A 13,910-nucleotide genomic window follows, 5' to 3' on the forward strand; every position below is an offset into this window, starting at 1 on the left:
GCATTACTGATCTACATTATTAACTTCATTATCTGTCCTCCCAAGGTTCGAGGGTATAAGTTTGACACTAAGGTATGCAGTGCGGTGCTAATCTCTCGCTCACTAGTTTGGTCCATATCAAGGATATAAAGAGTCGTACTTGTCCTCATTGTATCCTTTTGTTAGACAGAGCCACACTTTTCGCAGTTCAAGAGTTGCTTACGGTCATGTTTCTTTTCCTCTTTATTCAGAGTGACTCCATTGAACAGTCGTGGGCTCTTGTGCTTCTCTGTGCGTCCTTTCTTTCTCCTCGCTCTGCCTGACCTTCTTTCAGTTGTTCTTTCCGTTGATGTTTTCTGGATCAGTCTGCTAAAGAATTGCTGTTCAGTTTGAGTGTCTGGTTAAAATGACAACAGCCCAGCGTATGTGCATAACAGAAGGCAAACGGAGACCTTGAGAGAACTTCGGTGCAGTCACAGGGCGAATTGGACAATAGCATGTGCCCCCCCCCCCCCCCCCCCCAAAAAACAAACAAACAAACAAACAAACAAACAAATGACTTCAGTGCAACCTGTGGTATAGTACACTTTTGTCTTTGTCAGTAGTAAGCTCTACCCTGTCTGCTGCTGTAGCCATGGTCCAGGTCCCTGAACACCCCCCAAACTGAGAGTTTACTAATACACCAAAAATCTACTAATAGGTTTAATTGGTGCCATTGTTGCAAAGCAAATAATGCCATTATATGTAAACGCTTTATTGTCCCTGTGTGGATAACTCGTCCCATACCCTTTGTCGTTGAGACGCCGTTCTTGGACCAGGTCGATGGTGGAGTGCTGTTTTATTTGTAGCATACACATTTTGTTGTGTTACATATATACACACAAACACGGTGCATTTTTGTGCACTGTGGGAAAAAATGGAGATGGTGAGCTGGTCCTGATGTTTTTAAATAAGAAATGGAAGAAACTCAAATTATTGGTTCATCGAATGTTCAAGAGCGAGAATTTCATGGTTTGATCAGGAGTTGAAGCTGTGTCGCCACCACTTTAGTCCAGGGGGGGCAGTTTGAGCTCTATTAGCAGAGTTGGAGGCACAGAAATCATTTCAGGGACGGCTGAGCCAGAGCAGCGTCTAGCTGTGTGTCTGAGGTAGAATAGGATTATTTTACTGTTTGTATGTTCAGTACCAGAGTGCATTTTGAACTGCAGCACACTTGTTGCCAAACGCAGTAATCTGATTGGTCAGATGTGTTTGTTCAGAACTAAGAAATCTGATTAAACAGGAAAAAAACCGAAAAAACTGAGCTTGGTTTGAAAAAATAAATGTTGTAAATTTGTCTGTGTGAGTTGCTGCATTTAAAATAGATTCGTCTGCAAATGATTTTTAATGCACAGAAAAATCACACGCATGTTACACATCTGTTACACATCTGTTACACATCTGTTACACACGTTTGATCTGTAACTGCTCCTTAAACATCTTTAATAATTTGAACAAGATCTTAAAAATCTTTTTATTTTTTTCAGCAAAAAATAAAAAAATAAAATAAAAGCATAATTTCATTAGCAGGAAGTTAATCTGTTGATATAATCTGTGGCTGATTTTTAAAATAAAAGCCTGAAATAACTACCAGAGTAGACCAGAACGCTTTAAAATCATCACATCATGTAATTACTTACTGGATATTATCAGTGCTGCTTTAATGCTGTTAAGTTATACAATAAAAAAAAATAGAGTTAATTTTTGATGCTCATAGATATCTCAGATTTTCAAAACAAACTTGTATAATTGAGGATTTTTATCTTCAAGTCTTCAAGTTGTCACATTTTCAAATTTAAATTTGGTTCTTAATTAGTCAAACTAAATAGCTAATAATAAAAATTCCCCCTTTCCTTCAGTGTTTTCTGCCAACCTGCAGTTTACTGAAGGTTTCGTTGTACTTTAACGTTTGATTATAACAGATTTATTATCCGCAGCCTCGTCCTGGTGCCTTACGAGAGCCGTTTGCGTAGTTTGTTCATTTATCAGTCTGTTACTGAATTTTAAACAGAATAATGAATGAAAATATTTAAGTGTCATTAAATTAATATTGAGTCACAGCGATCTAGAAAAATCTTGTCAGAGTGGTTTACTCAGTAATAAATATGCTCTTCAAGTAAGAGTAGCAGGAAAAACTAATTATACTTGGTTTGTGTGCCAATTCTGTCACACACACACACACACACACACACACACACACACACACTTGCTTGATTCAGCATCATCTAGCAGACAGAATAGATGGCACTATTGAAGTATGCTATAATACTATAATACTTCCACTTCTTGGAGAGCATTAAGTGCAGAGCTTTGTTGAAATGAGCCTCAGATGTAATAATTCAGATGCTGTGAAGTGGGAGAGGTTTATCTTTCTCCTCGGCACTGACTGGATGTAATAACATTTCTTTCACTCTTTGTCCGAGTGTGTTCAGTTCAAAATGTTTGCACGTGTGTTTCATCGGTCTGCTAATTTATCCCCAACTCATCAGTTAATTTTTAGATCTCTAAAATGTTTTTTTGGTTTTTTTTTAATTAAAAAAATGCTAATCTCAGGTTAAAGAATGAATGTAGCGAATATATTATTGAACTGATTGATTAATTGAACACCTCAGGCTGACTGGAGCTGAAGTTTAGTGATTCAGATGTTGAGAAGTTCTGAAACAAGATTTCACTCTATTTTCTACGTCTTGATTCCCCATCTCTCACACACACACACACACACACACACACACACACACACACACACACACACACACACACACACACACACACACACACACACACACACACACAGCTGCTGACTTTTAATTATGACTGAGAGGAATGAAGGAGGTTTTGATGGACTCGGGTTTGTAAGTCTTCCAGGAGAAACTGCAGCGTGTTTCGTTTCGAATGATTGCCATTTCCTGAGGAATGCTTTGATGTGATAAATGCTGCTGGTGAGACTCCTTACAGCTTCTCGCATATGGATAAGACTACTTAGGAAGGATTTTCATGGCAGTAGACATGGTTTTCATTTTCATATGAATAATTAGGCAACATTTCAATCTTGGTGAGAATCTCTGATTTCTCCATCTCTGTGTTACTTTATCCCCCTTTATTGTTTATTATTGTTTTTTATTAATTTCACACTAGTGACCCCAGTTTGCTTTGTTTGGACCACATAATATTTCGAGCACACGTATATCACAGTCTGGGTAAAGTTAAATTCTGATGAGGTCAGAGCCCTGGAGGTAGATGCCAGTGCGCTCCATCTGTCACCGCGGTGCTGGAGACACACTGCTCCCAGGCCTGCTTTCAGTGTGCATGCTGATAGCCTAGCTTTAGGAGCTAAGGCTTCATTGATGAGGCTCCTGAGACCTTCAGCTACCAAGTAGCTTTTGGTAGCTGTTGTACAGTATGTGGTTGTCACAGTTCCTTTGTTGTTTGTCGGTGCTCTTCAGTTCGTGTTCGTTGGTACTGTTGTTAAAGGAAGTAGCTGCTGCTTGAAGAAACCTCCCAGCCTTCACCTGCATCAGCTCGTAATGTAACAGGAATGGAGGATGGGCGATATGACCTCAAAATAATATCATCGTATTTCTATAAAACTTGTGATCATATTTCTGATGATATAAGGAAACGATCCAGTGAGTTACTGTCACTGATGACAGACGACATAATTCAATGTGTGAATCTATTAGCATGAGGTGCTAGCAGCACTATAATGCAATAGCAGAGACACAGCATGCGTCAAGTCTAAGCCCAAATGTAACTTTGGTATTTTTCCTGAAAATTGTCAGTAAAAGTATAACGAGACTGCTCAACACTGTAGTTTAACAGCAAGTAAAGTTCCTGAACCTTGTAACTGTTCAGGAGTTGTTACATAAAAACATTAAAATGAAATGTATTTTTGCATGGGGTGTATCTTGCATTAAGCTTTTTAACCAGCTGCTCAAAGCCCTGTAGTTTTACCATTGAACCACATCAGTAATTTCCATCCACCGTCAGCTCTTCCTGTCTTATGGAGTACAGCTCGCCGTTCTCGGTGGAGCCATTTGTGAACATTTGGGTCAGGCGTCACCAGCTGCAAATATCTCTTCCTTCGTAGTCTGGATGGACAGTGAAAGTTTGTTGTTTCCACCTTTCATGGAAAGTTTTCCTGCATATTTTGCAAGACTGCAAAATATGCAAGGAAAGCAAGGAATGCACAGGCTGTTACACGTGGGTGTGCGTTCCTTATTGTTGTGTGCATCAAGCAGTGTAAATTCATGGGAATGACACTTTTACATCATTTACACTGATATTATTGCAGATGCACTGCGGCAACAGTAGTTTGTGCACATGTAGGATGTAAGGAATACTTGTGCAGTACTCGTACATGTTCATTACTGTGCAAACCTCTGCTGGTTTAAGGGATGTAGAAAACATCGTGGTCACAATCTCGTAAATGGTTTGTGCAAAAAAAAAATTGAATTGAAAATGTGAACACAAAACAAGGCTACACGTTTACTATTAGCAGTTCTTTATGAGCAGAAGGCTGTTTGTAGTCAAGCGTTAGCCCGAAGGCATGGTGATATTGCTTTATTGAGTGTAGAAACACTATGTGCTTTCTGCCCTCTGCGTGCAATCGTAGTTCATGGATAGCAGATCTAATGCAGTGATACGAAGCAGCTATTCAGTTATTATGACTGTTAGTGTAATAATGTAGAGCTAAGGCACTTCCAAAGCATGCTACAGTATCCAGTGTGACACTGACCATTTGCAACGGTTATTTCCTTGTAATGTGTGTTTTTTCGGTCTCATACAGCACAAACACAACCTGCTACAAGGACAGAGAAGCGCTTCCTCGTTGCACTGAGATCAAAGTACGTAGCAGAAGCTGTCTGAAGGATTTGGTTTAGAGGCCGATTTCTGTTGAGAGAAGCCTGAGCAGCAACTTATTATAGCATTTGAAGAAATGACTAAATTATTGAGTGCCTTGTCCTCCACAAACCTTTGCTGTCTTGCACCCATTTCAGTTGAAAGGGGTCCGTAACCTCGGCGTGCCCCCGCTGACCAGAACCGATTTAAAAACGTTGCCTTAGTTAACCCGTTGCTCCGTTCTTTCCCCATAATTGCTGCTCTGTGATGTCTTTATGTTTGCATTACATTTCAATTTCAATTCAATCTTTATTGGCAGACTTCATGTCCATAAAAAACAAGACAAACACACACACAACCCCCCCCCCCCCCAACACAAGGTATAAACCTTAAATATATATATATATATATATATATATATATATATATATATATATATATATATATATATATATATATATATATATATATATATATATATATATATATATATACACACACACACATATACTAGGGGTGCAACGATATTCGTATCGATATTGAACCATTCGATACAGTGCTTTCGGTTCGGTACGCATATGTATCGAACAATACAACATTTGTAATTTATTTTATCAATTTTCCTTCTGACGATGCTGTCTGTGTTGAGCGCTCAGTGAATCTGTGTTCGACTACTCCGCCTAGGCTGCACTGTCGAGCGCAGATCCACTGAGCGCTCAACACAGACAGCATCGTCAGAAGGAAGAGCGCAGGGCAAGCTAGCGAGACAGAAGTTAAGCTCTCCTTGCAACAGGCAAATTGAACCTCATTCAGATCTGGCGTTTGGAATTATTTTGATTTTCATGTGACGTATGACCCTGAAGGTAAGCGAGTCATGCACTAAAGTAAAACAGTATGTTGAATGTGCCATGCAATGCTCAATTACATTGGTGTGAACTAGTGTGTTAGCGCAGTTAGCTCGTTAACGTGTTGGCCGTCTAGCCCCATGCACAGGGCGATCGGCGGTAGCTCGTTAACGGAGATTTGCCGTGTTGTGGCGTTAAGGTAATTTCAACGAGATTAACCTGAAAGCACTAGTGGGAACACAACGAATATGACTGCACATTTACACCGACATCATCCTAGTGCAAAGACAAAAACAACAAGCATGCTACTAACTTTAGCCGAGTCATTTAGACAGCTGTTAGCACGTGATTCTTCTTATGCTGCTGAGAATATAGCCCAGAAGAAGCGGATAGTATAGCTTTTATTTTGGAAAGAGACATTTCTCTAGCTAGCCCGACGTCCCGGAGCTAGCGATTTTTTTCAGTCGAGCTACCAAAATCTATCTCTGCCCTGCCCGTCGGGCTATTGTAGGAAAAATATATGTCAATGCTTTTGCATTCTTTCAGAAATGTAGCTGGGTAATTATGTCATTGGCATCGGTGAGCCACTGTCAATATGTGACATATTGAAGTCGCGTTTGAATTTGCGCTTGTTTTTTGCTTTCACTTTGCAATCCTGCGAACTGTGTATAGAGAGCGACAGCACTGATCTGTGAGTGATGATAATTTGTGCACCAATTCCTCTGACATCGTCTTATTAATCGTTAGCTTACTATGCAAACATGACAAGTGAAATCTCCCGCAGCTTAAACATGTGAGAGGTTGATCGCGCAGAGAATAGCTGAGCTTATGTGAGTCCGTGTGTAAAAGCATTTCAGTTCTGCTGAGCCAAATAAGACAGGTCAGGGTGAAGAAGTGACAGCCAAAGAAAAGCTTACCACAAAACGGAGAAGTTATGACAAATCAGACTATAAGGCAAAAAGAAAGTGCAGCTTTATGGTTTCATGGACAAAATAATTTCTGTGGCTGCGATATGACGAGCTAAATAACCAGGGCTGCACATAAGTGGTCCGCAGGTGCGCATTCACTGTCAAAATAAAAAACACGCACAAGGGTTAGGGTTAAATTCAAAAACTGTACTTTTGAGTTAAAATATATATTTATAATTTTAATAAATGACAAATTAAAAATGCATGAACATTTTTTTGTATCGAAAAAATATCGAACCGTGACACCAAAGTATCGAACCGAACCGTGAATTTTGTGTATCGTTGCACCCCTAATATATACACATACATACATACACATGCATATGTGCGAGCATGCACACATATAAGCATATAAAGCATTAGTAAAAATATAAAACCATAATATACATAAAACACAATTACTTAAAAGAAATCAATAAATACACAAACACTTCAACCAGTGCTTTCTCAGACTGGATGAGTAACGGGAACCACTCACTGTCGGATCTGTAAGTGCTAAAATTATGCCGTTACTCGAACCATCCAGTCGTTCTCTAAAATTGAACATTAACTTTCTTAAAAGTGCATGCACACGTGCACAGAAAAGTTCCCCTTACCATTTGTCTCTGTCTGTAGTAAAGACTGTATCAGTGCCATCACCATTGTAACCTCTTTCACTATTGTCCAAGGTTATGCCTGAAGGCTCGTTCTGCCCAATAACACCTGATCTCCTTACAAAGGAGGTTAACAGCAGTCTATTACATGACTGACTGCCCATGATAATACAGTGAACAGCATAAAAGCAGCTCTGTGTAAACGAGTACATTTGTCTGTTCGACTTTGATTCTCACTCTGGAAAGACGTCTTCATTCACAGCACCCTGCAGGTTTCTTGTTCCTCTAAATCATTTTCCTCTCTAACTTCATTTGTTACACACTTTAAAAAGCAGAAGAAAACACATTGGCCTAATGCACACACACTGCATCGAACGGACCGAGCGTATAAATGGATTACAAAGCACATAGGTGAGATGGGGAGAGGAGCCTAGCGTTGGTAAGGACGTGCAGAGCTGACACAAGCATTTTGCGTCAGCATAGACGGCCTCTTTCTGTGACTTGGAGGAAGTTTGAAAAAACTGTGTGGGTGTGGGAGGGTAAAGCAGGGGGTCTTTGTATATTTATGACACTTTTTGTCACATTTGTACTAAATACTGTTGTAATGAATGTGAATTATGAGACTGAAGTGGTAGCTCTCTAAAAGTCTGGGAGCACCGAAGGGTCTTGATATTTTTCTTCATTTGAAATTTTGTCCCTATTCCCTTTGGAGCGAGCGCCATTTAATTAGACTATCCTGCTTTTTTTTGTGCTGAATAAAACTGCTTACAAATGGTTTGATCCTGTGCTGCTGTGAGAGCAAATCTAACATCTTTGTAAGAATTATTAATAAGAAAAATCTGAGAATGAATAATTTAACCCAGCAAATGTGGATGTGGAACATCTGGATCTCTAAAGGATCTGGTGGGTACGATTTACCAAAAGCTTTAGATGAAGCTGTTGTGGGCATGTTGTTACTCTGAAGTGGAAATGACTCCACTTGAATTCTTTAAACAAATCTGGCGACTTTTTTAGCTGCCCCATTTCTGCGAACACTAAACAGCAAAAACAACAAAAAAGTGAACAATACATTTTCTAAAAGCCAACTTTCATCACGCTCCAACCAGAAGAACGCCACAAATGTGTTTGACGCTTGATAACCAGTAATGTGAATCAGACTCACCTTTGCCGACTACGTTTCCTGACTAACTCCCACAATGCCTCAGAGCCGTCTCCCATCAAAAATCGCCAGTTACAGACATTTGATTGGACGAGGGCATGTGTTGTAAATTTAGCATCAGGTGTGTTTCTTGCCTTGCAGCTTCTGATTGGTGGAACTGATGTTACCGTGATTCTATTGGCTCAAACGATTTGGGGCAAAAAGGACCATCCCACAACTCGGCCCAGTGTATGTGAGTGTGTGGGCAACTCTTCACAAAATATTCAAAAAACAAGCAGTTTTCTGCAGATGGTGTCAAAATGAGTTTGTAATTTCAGAGAAGTCCTGTATTCATGTTGGGCTTGTCATCTTTGAGCAGGGACCTCAGAAAGACCCTCGGGGGCTCACGAGGTTTAAAAAAGTAAAGAGAAAAGATTTGGACTGGGAATCTCTGACTTCCAACTTTCTCTTCATCATGTAAGCACTAGATCACTTGCAGCCCTTACTGTTCCCTTAAATTCTGGAAAAAATGGTCACCCTGCTACGTTTGCTGGCTGCGGTACCAAAGGACAACAAGTAATATTGCATTTTTCAAGTGTTAGTGAAAGACTGATACAGTGAGTATTGGTTTTGGTGGGATCCCTGCACAGAACTAAAAACCAGTTTTGAGGAGTGCGTCTGTTATACATTTGTCCACCAATAACCAGTCAGTATTTATAATATTGGTTTAACCAGGGTATGCTGTCTGTTCAGAAAAGGCTGGCTTATGTTTACTAGACTGCAGCTCCCAAATATCATGTTAGCATTAGCCTGCACTGCAAATGCAGCTTCTAACATGCTTTAGGAGCTTAAAGACGAGGAAGTTGTGCTTTTGTTAGAAGGATAATACTTGAATTTGTCTTTCATTATCATTCATTGGCATTTTTGTCAGCAAGTGCTCGTTGATTTCTATATTGATGAACTGTTTCCTGCAGCACAGTTGCCAGTAAAAATGTCTGGAAGCCTAGCTAGATGTGTGCTAAACTAGATCGTGCAGTAACAGATGAGGTTGGATGCTGGAACCTACCACACCACAGTGCCTAACTGCACCAAGCTGCAGACTCCTTTGCTGCTGACCAGAAAGCTCAGCCCATTACAAAAGCCTTTAATGCATTTCACTGCAGGCTTCACATCACTCTAACAAAAAGGTCTATAAAAGGGATAGTGTAGCATAAGTGTGTGCTGCAGTGGAAATGCTTCTGTAAAGCCTGTGGAAATCCTCCACCTGTCCTTTCTGACTGTTTACATTTGTTTTGCTTACACTCTACACCACCAGGACCTCGGTATTTCCTTTTCTTTTTTTAATGTCTGCTGCACCCATCAGCTATTTCATTTTGGGCACCAGTTTCCCACCCATCTGTCACACCCACACTGGCCTCAGGAGACATTCGAGCCGAGGTGCCGTCGAGCAGCATGGATTAAGTTGAGTTATCAGTGTGTGTGGGCGAAGGCTGGAGGTGGTATGAAGTGAGGAGTTCAGCGAAATGATAAGTTCATCGATGGGTTGTCAGACCTTCAAATACCAAATAATGCTAAGCTCATTAATGGCTCTTGACATTTAAAAGCAGAGCAGGGCAGGTTGGTAGCCTTAGCTAAGAGATCAGCCGCGGTAATGAAGTCGATAAACGATATTCCTCTCACGGCCAAATGAAGATGATGAATTACAGTTTAACGGTCTGGCATTTTTCTTTGTGTGTGCTGTTTGTGGGATGATGCCGTCAGCTCGCCAGCATTTCAAAAACAATTGATTTTCTCTGGCACAGCCCCCAGAAGTCTGCCTAGAAGAGGACTTGTAAGGGAGAGAAGAAGGCATCGATTGGTACTTCATTGTAAGAAAGAGGCTAATGTAAAATCAAATCTATTGACAGCTTGTTTCTGAAAGAATATTAAAAAAAACCTAATAAAAGACGACAGTTTGAACCGATTAATACAGACGAGTATGAAGCCAGGTCTTCTTAAAGCTCTGATCCTGTGAGAGAATTGCAGAATGATGAACAAGAACACCTTCAGAAGAGCTTTTTGTCATGACTGCTCTCCTTTGGCCAAGCTGCCTTGACAGATATTCCTGTCTGCTGAATAATACCTCTTTACCAGCCCCTTAATTAATTTTCCACCTTTCACACATGTATTTATTTCAGTCTGCTGGCAGTAATGGCAGATGTTCATTTAGCTACATTTTGGAGCCAGAGTGATGTATGGCATGCATTAATATGCTGTGACAGCCCAGTGAGTGACGCATTAATGAAATAAGCTGTCATCTCTGAACATTCAAAGAAATATTGGGATTAGATGGTCGCTCTGATGGATCTTAATGTGTGTAACATTGAATGTACTCATTAAATTAACTTCTCATTCCTTTGTGGATGTTCGTTGGTTTAGAGGCTGAGGATGTCTCTCATTTGAACCTAATCTGAACCAGGGCCATGTTTAAACTAGTGTACACTCAGCATCCTGGCTGTGTAAAGGACCTCTCAAGCAACCAGTCTACTAAATGTTGGCCGGCGCTGATGAAAGACATCTTTCCCTTCAAATCAGGTTTTTCATGGTGCCTCGCTAAGCATTTGTTTTCCAGTCTCTCCACTGTGGGGACTCGGTTGTGCTGTATCGGGCGTTTTGTTGGCATGGTAAGGATCCATTTGTCCCCATTGAGGGGAAGGTCACCGCAAATCAATAGAGAGTTGTTCTGAGTAATAGCCCTGATTCTATAATCAAATGTTTCCATCTGTGTCAGAGTGGCACCTATCCATAGAGGATGAGGGCGTCACTGAACAGTTTGATGAGTTAGAAATTGAAACTGCGTGGTCCAGCCTCTGGAGGGATCCCGCTCCCACCACGTAACCATAATTTAACCTCCCGAGACCCGAACTCTTTCATTTCATGCATTTTAAATTTCTCTTTGCTATTTGGGCTGATTGGGACCCGATGAATGTAAAAACAAAGAATTATGCAATTTTCTTTTTTATTTTATTTAGTTTTTTTTACCTGATTTTTGTTTCTGAGAAAAATATGAGGAAATTCGCTTTAAATTTTGATAGAGCAGTGACAGTATAATGTCCTTGGGCGATCGTGGCTCAAGAGTTGGCAGGTCGTCTTGTAATCGGAAGGTTGCTGGTTCGAGCCCCGGCTTGGACAGTCTCGGTCGTTGTGTCCTTGGGCAAGACACTTCACCCGTTGCCTACTGGTGGTGGTCAGAGGGCCCGGTGGCGCCAGTGTCCGGCAGCCTCGCCTCTGTCAGTGCCCCAGGGTGGCTGTGGCTAAGATGTAGCTGCCATCACCAGTGTGTGAATGGGTGGATGACAGGTTGTGTAAAGCGCTTTGGGGTCCTTAGGGACTAGTAAAGCGCTATATAAATACAGGCCATTTAAGTGGATATCAGGACGAGTCGACTATCAAAATCGTCGACAACTAATTTAATAGTCGACGCGTCGTCTGAAAGACGCAGGAATAAGCAGTAAAATTTAAGAGTGTAATAACGGGCTGAAACAGAAGATGGCAGCACTGCATCTACAAGGATGCCAGCTGCTAAAACGCAGAAGAAGAAGAAGCAGCAGTGTCGGGTATCGTAGCTGTGTCCAAATTCAGGGCCCGCATTTGTCGGCCGATTACATCACAGCGGCGCGACAAAGCCTGTCCAAATTCAAAGACTCCTCCGAATGCGGCCGACAAATGCGTCCTTCCTTTCCCCAGATTTGAAGGATGGGTCGGGTGTGTCCTTTATGGCCCAACCTATCCCAGAATTCATAGCGCGGCTCAGCCAATTCCAGTTTCCAACAATAGCGGCAGCTACTTTTAACTTTTTAACATATTTTCAGGCGAGAATGTAGCTGTGTAAACTTCAAATATCTGCTCGGTTTATCAAGACATCGCATATTTGCAAAAGTCCTCCGACGTTTTCAGAGACTTCTGTTACCCATCAGCTCGATAGAGAACAGCGAACCCCCGGCACATCATTTTCAAACCCCCGCGGTCTTTCGCTCCTCAGGTTAAACATGTATAAGTCACTTAGATAACTTAAACATGTTATTGTTTGGCTTTTTTCAGTATTTTATTTGTTCCTGAGTAAATCGGTTTGGCTGAGATTAAAGTTATAGTTTTTACTAGAGCTGGGCGATATGAGATTTTTTTCATATCACGATATGTTTTTTTCATTTCAGGCGATAACGATATCTATCACGATATAAGCCAAATAACTATATTTGTAAGATTTAAATGTGCCGTTGCTCACAAGTAAAATGTGAAATAATCAGCAGCTTGTTTTTATTTAAATATTTATTTCCCATAATAAGTTCAACAGGGTAGATGTACTTAAGGAACATGAGACTTTTTCAGATAAATAAAGGCAAATATTGCAAACTACACAAAAGGCAGCCGCTAAAGCGTTTAAGTTTCAAAATAGAACAAACGAAACAGACTAAATTGTCAATTCCACTTAGAAACAAAATATTAATTCTAAAAATAAATCTTAGTTTGTCTTACAGAAGAACAGACAAAACTGACTAACTTTTGTCAATATCAAATAAACTGAGAACTAAAAGGAAATTCTCAATCTCTCCTTGTTGTATAGCTTAGCTTTTCAAACAGTTTTAACAGTTACTTTAGTCTGACAAAAGCCGAATGACGAATTAGCGCTTCCAGTCAGAGACTGAGGCTACGTCCACACGTACACGGGTATTTTTGAAAACGGAGATTTTCCGTTTTCGTTTTAAAAAATAATCCCGTCCACACATAAAGGCAGAAATGAAGGAAAACGCTGCTATGAACATGCCAAAGCAGCAGGTGGCGCTAGATTCCTAACCGTGCAGAAATGTTGGCCAATCAGAAGTCTAGAAGCCTCGGTGGGAAAAAGTAAACAAAGCTGGGGCATAGAAGCAGAACCGAGTCGTATGTGTGGAGGGACAGTAACTGTGTGTATATGTAAGCATTTAAACACTGCAGAGAGTAGAATTAACAGTATTGTAGAAATTCATTTCACCGAAACAATAACGTGGCGCACAGTGTGACGCATGCACCAGTTTATTGTATTTCCAGACTTGCTTTCGGCACAATTTACAGTGCACGCTACTCTGTTTTTGTCAGACTTGAAATAGCCGAAATACCTTCACACTACGGAGCTTCTATGGCTCTTCCGTTCGACAATCTCTCCGGCATTGGAACCATCATCTGTTTTCTCTTCGGTCACGCTCGGTTGATTTTTCTAGTCGGCACACTCATTTCCTCCATTACCCGCTGGCTGCTTCCCAAACAAACACACGTGCGGCTTGGCACTTGTGCTGTACGTAACAAGTCACGCGACGTGACGCTGCGGCTGTGATTGGTTCGGCTCTGCGCTACTTAATTTGGATTGGCTGACCTTTTTTTTTTTTTTTTTTTTTTTTTTTTTTTTTAAAGAGGACAAGAGCGGCGAGGTCTATCGCAATAGCTTAATTTCTCTATCGAGTAAAAGTTATATCGTGATACATATCGTTATCGT

The 13,910-nt window shown here is 40.7% G+C and overlaps 1 protein-coding gene across 13 annotated transcripts in view; it reads left to right on the forward strand.

Annotated features, from left to right (window-relative positions):
* Positions 1–13,910, forward strand: part of auts2a (activator of transcription and developmental regulator AUTS2 a) — a 342,595-nt gene that overhangs the window by 4,475 nt on the left and 324,210 nt on the right. The window lies entirely within an intron of this gene.

Source organism: Maylandia zebra, linkage group LG10, assembly GCF_041146795.1.
Source record: "Maylandia zebra isolate NMK-2024a linkage group LG10, Mzebra_GT3a, whole genome shotgun sequence".
NCBI lineage: Eukaryota > Metazoa > Chordata > Actinopteri > Cichliformes > Cichlidae > Maylandia > Maylandia zebra.